Source organism: Crinia signifera, unplaced genomic scaffold, assembly GCF_055691185.1.
Source record: "Crinia signifera unplaced genomic scaffold, ASM5569118v1 HAP2_SCAFFOLD_849, whole genome shotgun sequence".
Classification (NCBI taxonomy): domain Eukaryota; kingdom Metazoa; phylum Chordata; class Amphibia; order Anura; family Myobatrachidae; genus Crinia; species Crinia signifera.
The window spans coordinates 1-10,426 of record NW_028142762.1 but is presented as its reverse complement, the minus strand read 5'-3'; positions in this window follow the sequence as shown (position 1 = coordinate 10,426).

Below are 10,426 nucleotides of genomic sequence, written 5' to 3'. Positions count from 1 at the left end.
ATCAGGTGCCCATTATTGGTTTAATGGTTCCAGGCCATGGGTTCTTCTTTATGGGTGTGCTTGTAATAAACAGAAATATGTGATGTCATGTGTCCCATATAGGTGTCTAAATGACACTTATATAATAACCAGCACTTTTAGCAATTTTACGCTATTGAACCCAGGCCAAGTGCAAATAAATAAATAAGAAAACCACACAAACAACGCAATTCAAATGTGAGCCAACATCTATCATCACTTTAGGTGTGCATGTAGTAGAGGATGCATATCTTCCTTCAATTGCAAATGCATAACATCTGCAATCATGTACATGTTCATCTCAAATATATAAACAGATTTTATAGTTGATTATTCCTAAAATGTCAGTAGATTACAAAAAAAAAATTAGGTTATGCAAGTTAAAGTTTAAAAAAAAAAAAAAAAATACATCCGCCTAACAGAGGACTGCTTTGAGGAAGTTGACATTTAAAAAAAAAAAAAATATATATATATATATATATATATATATATATATATATATATATATATATATATATATATATATATATATAGAGAATTAAATCCCAACATAAAAGAGTAGTGTATTTTTACATAGGGCCTCGCCTAACATGTTCATTACTTAATTAACCCTTTGAGTGCCAACATCTGTAAACATAGTGGAAAGATATCCACTAAAAATGGCTGTCACTCACATTTGTTATAATAAAAAAATGTGCAAAAAAAATTCCATTTCCTATATAAACATTACAGGTCATTACGAAGAATAAAAATGTTTGCTTAGCAATTTTCACACCTATTGACAAATTCACTTGGCACTCAGAGGGTTAAATCCAGCCCATAATCAACCATTAAAATTATTTATTTCAAATTTACAATGACAGTATGGGATAAAGAATTACCAGTACATGAAGCACATGGCAATTGTCACGTGCGATAACACATGCAACACCGCAGCATGGGAAGGCAACAGTTTCTGCACATACCAAAATAAAAGGCTGTAGACTAATAGAACTATGAGGATTATTCAATTGTGTTTTTTTTTTGTGTTTTTTTTAACAGTCTTTTTACTATAAATCCGAAGCAACTGGGTTTATATGGCTCTTAAAAATAAAGGTAATGGTAACATTTATCTTTGGATATGTCAAACAGGAAGGCAGCACCTTAATAAAATGTATGAGCAGTTGGAAAGTTGAGGTTTGGAATGAGAAAGCACCCATTGAGTAGTCTTGGCTGCTATCCTTATATACACGCAGGCTGAGGCTATTGGGGCTCTGTAACAGCAGCTCTATGTTTTATGAGGAATTTCAACCTCCCTGAATTTCATAAAGACAACATTCACCATCTCAGAGTGGAAGCTTCCAGAATAATTTTCCAAATATCTGTCTAGTACATACAAGGGATGGGAGAACATACATTTGTAGAATCAGGATTTCTATTACATTTTTATTAGTTTACAGACATTAAACAGGATGAGAATGGGAGGGGGGGGGGGGCAGACAGATTAGAGACTATTCTTACATTTTACAGCTTTTGAAATATAACAAAAAAAAAAAATAATAATTTACAATTTATTGTTATACAGTGCTAATGCCCTAAATTGTCAGTGTTCACTGTCCCTGTTTACAGATTGTGTCTTTTCTAGTATATGTCTAGCTTGTTTAATGTGAGTGGGCCGGACATGCCTGCAAGGGTGTGTTGATGACCCAGGTCAGTCATTAGAAAGCTGTCAAATTTTCCTGACTGCAATTGCAGTTTAAGGGGCCATTCATGTGCGCTGCTACATGCGTAAAGCAACGAAAATCGCCTAATAAGGGGATTTTTGTAAGAGCTTACCTTTCGAATCCCTTTCTCTGAGTCCATCCTGGTGACACAGATCTACCATGGGATGTAGAAGGGTCCACAGGAGCAAGGTACCTATGCTGACTTCTTTTGAGAGCAGGCTCCTCCCTTCTGCATCCCAGAGTTCCTCAGTTCAACTTCCAGAGCACACTAGGATACAATTACTCAGTACAACGCCTGAACATTTTATTATGCACAATCAACATAACCCAATAACATGACAATACATGAACGGTATAACTTACTGAGCGTAAGGGAGGGATTGCTGTGTCACCAGGAGGGACTCAGAGAAAGGGATGCGAACGGTAAGTTCTTACAAAAATCCCCTTTTCTCTTTCGTCCATCCTGGTGACACAGCTAACCATGGGACGTTCAAGAGCCGGTCCTTTGGGAGGGTACGCTCAGGCTTACAGTTCTCATCACTGCTTGCCCAAATGAAGTGTCCTCCAGTGCGAACTCATGGAACCTATAGAATTTGGGGTACTTGTTTCCTAGCACGGCATCCCCGATTTTGCATGCGATGCGATTTTTAATTGTACAAGCAATTGGGTGCTTACAATTTTAAATGCACCCCCATTGTCAACGCCATCCCCACTATCAACACCAACCCGAAGCGAGCTCGCGAGGGGTGGCGGTACGCGTCCTCCGACCTTTTCATACCCCTACTATCCACGTCGGCGTGGAGTTGATTTTATATAGTGTGGCGAGCCCGAAGCGAGGGGACACAAATTACTTTACATGTATTCCGCGTACGCTCTCGCCACTCTTCGGGCTCGTATTCCACATCCGCTCGCCACACTATCTAAAGTCAACTCCACACCAAAATGGAAAGTGGGGGGTATGAAAAGGTCGGAGGACGCGTACCACTGCGCTCGCCACGCTTCGGGTTGGCGTTGATAGTGGGGGTGGTGGTGATAGTGGGGGTGGCGTTGACAATGGGGGTGCATAGGAAACAAGTACCAAATTTGGGAAAGGTATAAACAGAGGACCAGGAGGCAGCCCTGCACAACTGCTCTGCTGTAGCCCCATGGCACACCTCCCAAGAGGAAGCAACTTACCTGGTGGTATGGGCATTAATCCGTGAAGGAATAGGTCTACCTACCTTAGTGTAGGCAAAGGCAATGACTGACCTTAACCATCTGGCAATGGTCTGCTTAGAAGCAGGCCACCCTCTCTTATGTATGTCATATAAAACCAAAAGCATATCAGATTTGCAGATGTCCTTTACCCTTTCAAGGTATATTCACAAGGTGCGAACCACGTCCAGATCCTTTAACTTGTCCCTTTAGGAGGGGAAAACACCGGGAGCACAATTTCCTGGTTTAAATGAAACCAAGACACTACCACCTTAGGTAGAAACTTAGGCACTGTTCGAAGCACATCCCTGTCTTCATGAAAAAAAAAAAAAAAATGGAGCCTTGCCTGGAAACTCGCCTAGCCGAAGCTATAGCCAACAAAAAGGTAATTTTCCGAGATAGAAACTTAACATCGTCCAACCTTATTGGCTCAAAAGAAGGTTTTTGTAACACTGATAAAACAAAAAAGACAGGTCCCAAGATGCCACCGGCTACCTATATGGGGGTTTGAGCCTCATGACTCCCTGTAAAAAGGTCTGACCTACAGGTAACATGTCTACCCTTTTCTGAAAGAAAATGGATAATGCCGACAACTGTACCTTTAAAGACTGTAGACTAAGCTCTGCAGAAAACCCATCCTGCAGAAATTCTAACAGTCTAGATAACTTAAACCTAGAGGTGTGTACCCTCTGACGCTCACACCACCTGATATAGACACAATGGTAATTTGTAGCTGTAGCCCGGAGCATGGTCTGGATAACCGCTTCCGAAAACCTTCCTTAGTAGGGAGGTTTCAAAAACCAGGCCATCAAATTTAGACAAGCTAGGTCCAGGTGTAGAAACAGTTCTTGTTTGAGCAAGTCCGGCCGACGCCAAGAGTCCGTCGACAACCTCAGTATGTCTGAATACCACAATCTCCTGGGCCGGTCCGGTGCAATCAGTAGGACTTGTACCTCCTGCGTCCTCACTCTCTTCAGGACCCGCGGAATCATACAGCCGACAGAGCAGGAATGTTCACGAGACTTCCTGCGAGTCCCTCCCTGATGATTCAGATAAGCCACAGCTGTGGCATTGTCCGACTGCATGCGGACAGGTGATCCCTTCAGGAGATCCCCTGCCTGCAGAAAGGTGTTCCAAACCATCTGGAGCTCCAAGATGTTGATCGGCAGTATGGATTCCTCCTTGGACCACAGACCCTGCAACCTCAAGAGCAGAACTACCACCCCCCCAGCCCCTGAGACTGGCATCGGTCATGACAACCAACCAATCCCATGAGCGGAGGTAACATCCCAGTTGCAGCGACTCCAGATCTGTCCACCAGATTAAGGACCCCTCATCTCTCAGTGACAGCCTTTCCTGTTTAATGGTCTTTAGATTTCCTGACCAACAAGACAGAATGTTCCACTGACATGTTCTGGAGCAGAACCTTGCAAACTGCAAAGTCTTGAAGGTTGCTACCATCTTGCCTAGCAGTTAGTTACATAGTTACATAGTAGGTAAGGCTGAAAAAAGACTTGCGTCCATCTAGTTCAACCTGGTATAGATATCCATTGCTGATTTGGTAGGTTCTGGTATTTTACAGACAAATTATATTTCTTATTTGTACCCATGGATGTTTTTCTCCAGTAAATGTTTGTCCAACTTTGCCTTGAACGCATTTAATGAGCCAGCCGTTACCACCTCTCTGGGAAGAGAGTTCCAGAGTTTGACTGTTCTGACCGTAAAGAAATTCTTTCTACTAGCTGAATGAAATCTTTTTTCTTCTAATCTATACTCATGCCCTCGCGTCCTAGATTCCTTTCTAGTAGAAAAGAGGGTGCGTGACAGTTCCTTATATTGGCCCTTGATATACTTGTACATGCTGAGCATGTCCCTCCTTAAACGTCTCTTTTCGGATAGGATTCGGGGACTGTAAGATCAAGAGAATCAAATGATGAATGTCCACTGCTTTGGATTCTGGGAGAAACACACGGTGTAGTTGTATGTCCAAAATCACTCCTAGAAACTGAAGTCTCTGTGTGGGTGTTAAGTGTGACTTTGGGAGGTTCAACACCCATGGTCTTGGAAGAACCGTGTTGCAATGTCCAGATGTTCTTGTAAGTGTTCCACCGACTCCGCCTTGAACAGGAGTTTGTCCAGGTACGGGATGATTACTATCCCTTGTAGTATGAGGGCCACTGCCATGACAGCCATCTCTTTTGTGAATACCCTCAGCGCTGTGGCCAGGCCAAAAGAAAGAGCCTGAAACTGTAGATGAGTCTCCCCTACAGCGAATCTCAGTAAGTTCCTCTAAGATAGGCACATGTAGATAAGCATCCTGGATGTCCACTGATGCTAGAAATTCCCCAAACTCTATGCTTAACAGCACAGAACGAAGAGACTCCATACGAAAGTGGTCCACCCAAAGATACAGATTTAAAGATTTCAAATTTAGAATGGGTCTAAAGGACCCGTCTGGTTTGGGGACCAAAATAGAATTGAATAAAAACCTCTCTTTCTTTCTTCCAGAGGTACCGGTAAGATTTTAGTCAGAGAGCTCTCCTTACCGACACAGATGTGGCTGACACTTGACGCCATCTTTGCACCTTCTTCCCCAGCCTCACATGCATACACTGCCGCAGACCTAAGCTTTTCAGCCAGTGTGAAAGCCTCAGAATCAGGCTGTAGTTGATTTCCTAAGGCTACAGCCCATTTAATCATAGCCTTGGATACCCAAGCAGAAACAATAATAGGGCGTAGGGTAAAACCCACCCCTTCAAAAACCGCCTTCATACATCCTTCAATCTTTTTGTCTACTGGGTCTTTAAATGCCGCACCTCCTTGAACGGGTAAGGCCGTGGCTTTAGACAACCTAGCCACAGGTGCATCCACTAAAGGGATTTTCTCCCATGTTTGCAAACCTTTTAGGCATAAGAAGCTTCTGGTCAGGAGTTTTCCATGCTTCTCCTAGTAAAGAAACCATGCCCTCATCTGAGGGAAACTTCACAAAGTCTCTGCGTATTTTCTTAAAAACACAATGCGCAGGCACTTTCTTCCTCTGAAAGGTTTAAAGTTTACTTATCTGCCAGGATCAAATCCTCAATTCCCAGGGCAGAGGATTCAACTTCCTCCTTCTGTTCCCAAAAACATCCTCCACGCACACACCCTCCTCATCAGAATCTAAATTCAACAGGGGAGGTGTGGATAAGGGGTGTCTAGGAGAAGTAACCTCAGGGTTTTTAACCAGTTGTTCCATGAAAGCATTCATTTTATGAACACTGTGTGCACTGAGCTGGGTCCCCCAAAAATGGGGTAATGGAGCCCAGAGACGGTTGAGGGGGGGACAGGGGGCCAGGAGATTTCACCAGATCATCTCTCTGCCTATTTAGAGCCTTAACCAAGGCATTCATAGACCTCCCCAACGCAGCCGCTCATGCAGGTTCAACTTGCTCAGGCCTCTGGGCTTGAGCCCCACTGGGCACAGACTCATATGAGGGGCACAAATCCCCCTGATCCATCTGTTCAATAGTTAATTTAACACCACAAAATTTGCAGTTCACTAACATGGCAGGCGCTCCCTCTCCCAGAGCAGCAGCAGCACTACTCCTCTCTGTCTTGATATAACACACCGTGCACAATGTCAGGCAATTGCACAGAATACTGTAGCAGTGTTACTCATCTGTTTGCTTGCTGCCAATGATCCTCAGCGATCAGCGGGGAAAGCGCTGCGCAGGAGAAACTTCTCACTGCACTGTCATGAAATCCCTTGCTTCAGCTCCACAGCATGGAGAGAAAAGGGCGCCAGCACAGAGAGCCGGAAGAGACCAAGTCTCTGCTTCAGCGGGGAAGGAAGCCTATTGGCCACTTTTCCCCCTTTAGCTGCTCCCACAAGTGATTCTCCTCACCTCCAGTGCCTCCCCTCCTTTACTTGGAAGTGTCCAGCAGCGCTGGACTCCTGTGATAGGCTTCACTTCCTTTTCAGGATTTCCGCCTATAAACCCACTTAAGATGGTGGCCGCCATCACGGGGGGTCCGTCCCCCACAATCCCCCCCAAGCAGGGAGCCGGCTCAGGAAACCCCCGGGTCCAAGGAAAACATGTCTGTAAAGGAGGTTATGCACTGTGCAGAAGATGCAGCTGTGTCTCTCTGCACACAGAGAGCTGACAGGATGCGCTTCTGTCAGCCTCTGCTGCACCCTCAATGTGTGTGAACTTCTTGTAGAAGTTACACACTGGAAAACCTGCACTAACTAGTGAATTAAAAAAGTAAAAAGCCTAGCTACTCTACTCCAAAAGTCAGCACAGCACCCACTCCGTTGGGCACCTAAAACGAACTGAGGAACTCTGGGATGCAGAAGGGAGGAGCCTGCTCTCAAAAGAAGTCAGCATAGGTGCCTTGCTCCTGCGGACCCTCCTACATCCCATGGTAGAGCTGTGTCACCAGGATGGATGAAAGAGAAAGCAATTTATGGTAAACCGTGTAGAAAACGGAATAAGGTCCCCTATGCAATAACTAGGCCAATCAGCTAATTGTCAGGTGTTCTGTCAAAGAGTCTCAAGAATGTTTCTGTAGCACCAGTGGCCGATTAGATTGTTTCAAAACCTGGTGTGAAGATACTGTATAATTTTATAGAGCATACACATTTCTGATCATCTGTCCATAACAATAGCATTGTGTAGTAGTCACACTAGACTGATATTTATGAAAATGGAATTACAATTGTCCCTTTACTGATCAATACACTACAGGTGGGGGTCTCCTTTATCCGTGTATTCCAAAAGCCAAAATATTCAGAAAACCTTGGTTTTTCAGAATATTTTGTTTTTCCCCTAGACCTTTTTTTCATACTTACCTCATCCCCAGATGTCCACGGCGGCCTCTGGGATCCTCTTCAGCAGCATCTCTGGTCCCAGGGGTGGATTGCGCGGGTGACACTGCACCCCTGGGACAGAAGATGCCACTGAAGAGGATCCCGAAGGCCGCTGTGGATGCCAGGGGACCATCGGGGCCACCAGCAGGGGAGTAGGTAAGTATGATTTAAAAAATAAAAATAAATCCAAAATCCGAAAAAAAATCCCTTATCCAAAATGCTTTTGGTCCCGAGCATTTCGTATAAGGGATACTCAACCTGTATTGCCTATAATAAAATGATTTACACACACAAAAAAAAAAAAAAAGTGGTTGCCTGAAACCCCACTCCAAAGTCTGGTACACAAAATAAGTGTATGTACTGCACAAGCAGGGCCTTCTTCCTTCCTTCTCTCATTCTAGCACAATTCCTGGCACCAGTGAGCCAGAACACACCACAGTGACTATGTTACGCTCTGTCAGCGCACGAGTTGGGTATGGCACTGTGGACACCTTGTGGTGTCATGTAAAAAATGTTTTTAATAAAATAAAGATAGAGGGGTCTATTCATGAAGCCGTAAAAGGAGTATGAAAGAGAGCCAGTGGAGAAGTTGCCTATGGTAACCTTTCAGCTGCGTTGTAACCCAACTGTGGCTGGTTCCTCTAATGTATATTACTAGCCGTTAATTCCATATTTAGATTAAGGTTGGGTCTTGTCCGAGAAGTGAGTAATCTGGGAATTTGTAAAGTACACTAACGTGACTATGGGGGTTATTCTAGTTCATTCTTTCTGACAAAATCCTTCTTAGATGGACAAAACCATGTGCACTGCGGGTGGGGCAGATGTAACTTGTGCAGAGAGAATTAGATTTGGGTGGGGTTTTTCTTCAAAGTGAGATCTATATTGCAGTGTAAATATATGCAGTCAGTATTTTCCCTGCACAGAAACAAAAAAAACTCACCCAAATCTAATTCTCTCTGAACATGTTACATCTGCCCCCCTGCAGTGCAAATGGTTTTGTCCATCTAAAGGTGGGTACACACGTACAGATTTTCTGTCTGATCTATCTGGTGGGAACAAAAACCTGGAAATGTATGGGAGCATATGACAATCATAAATTTCCACCCAAATGCAGGAAAACAGAAAAAAAAAATGCTTTGATAAATTTGTTATATCAGAACGATTAAACAATTTGTCTGACTGATAACTGTCTGTTTTCAAGTGTTTGGGAACAAATTTTTGATTGTCATATGCTCCCATAAATTTCCAGGTTTTTGTTCCCACCAGATAGATCAGACAGAAAATCTGTACGTGTGTACGCATCTTAAGAAGGATTTTGTCAAAGAATGAACTAGAACCCCTAAGTCTTGTGCACGAAAAAAAAAATTATGAATAGTTCTGCTTTTCTCACAAGTAAAATTACTACTTAATGAGGATTTAACGACTGTATTCAAACCTCATTACCTGCAAAAATGTGTATTATATGTATACATAGGCACATAAACACAATCGGATCACATAATTTTGTTTAATTATGGTGTATCTCACTAGTTTTAAATGCTAATTTTTAGAACAAAACAAAAGTCAGCATAACATTAGGTTATATATTATTTAAATGCATTACATATACTTCACGCTAAAAGCTTATATGGAATACACGGTTATCTCTATTTCATTTGTGGGGTTTTTTCTCTGCAGGGAGAGTATAATGGTAAAGTAAAGAAGAAATGTCTCAATGAAAAACAACTGGTAAATTTATACCCATTGATTATCAAAACAGAATAAATATAGCCAACAAAAGCTACAAGATTCCTAACTTACAGGATAATTTATAAACCAAAGCTTTTTTATTTTTAGATTAGAAATTTGATTAAAAATGAAAAAATAAAAATAAAAAAGGGAGGCTGTGTTTCAGTATCACCTTTCCACTAATCCATGCATAGCAAACATAATGGAACATATAAAGCCTGACCTGCATAATATACACCCAGAACATGCTAGCCATTACTAGGTGCTCACAGCACAAAGTGTTGTTTTTTTACAGTAAATCAGTTAATATATTGTGGACCGTTCATAATGCAGGTGTATTAAGTGCTGCTTGTATATACTGGACATTGGATTGTTTAACAATGTTTTTCGTAATGATGTGCCAAGTCTTAAAATGCGCTAAGAAAAACATGTTTGAAAAACCAAAGAACACAGGGCCTTATTCTAGTTCACTCTGACAAAATCCTTCGTAAGGAGCCCATACACGGTCCGTTGTGGACCGGCTCCGTTCTGTACTATGCGATGCGCGCTCCCATAGAACGGTACAAAAAGTATGTGCTGCACATACTTTTTGTACTAGCTACACATCGCATGCGATGCGTGCTGTTTAAGTCCCGAACGGATCCGTTAAATGGACTGTGTATGGGGACCTTTAGATGGACAAAACCATGTGCACTGCGGGTGGAGCAGATGTAACTTGTGCAGAGATTAGATTTGGGTGGGGTTTTTCTTCAAAGTGAGATCTATATTGCAGTGTAGAAATAATGCAGCCAGTATTTACCCTGCACAGAAACAAAATAACTCACCCAAATCTAATTCTCTCTGCACATTTTACATCTGCCCCCCTGCAGGGCACATGGTTTTGTCCATCTAAGAAGAATTTTGTCAGAAAGAGTGAACTAGAATAAGGCCCATA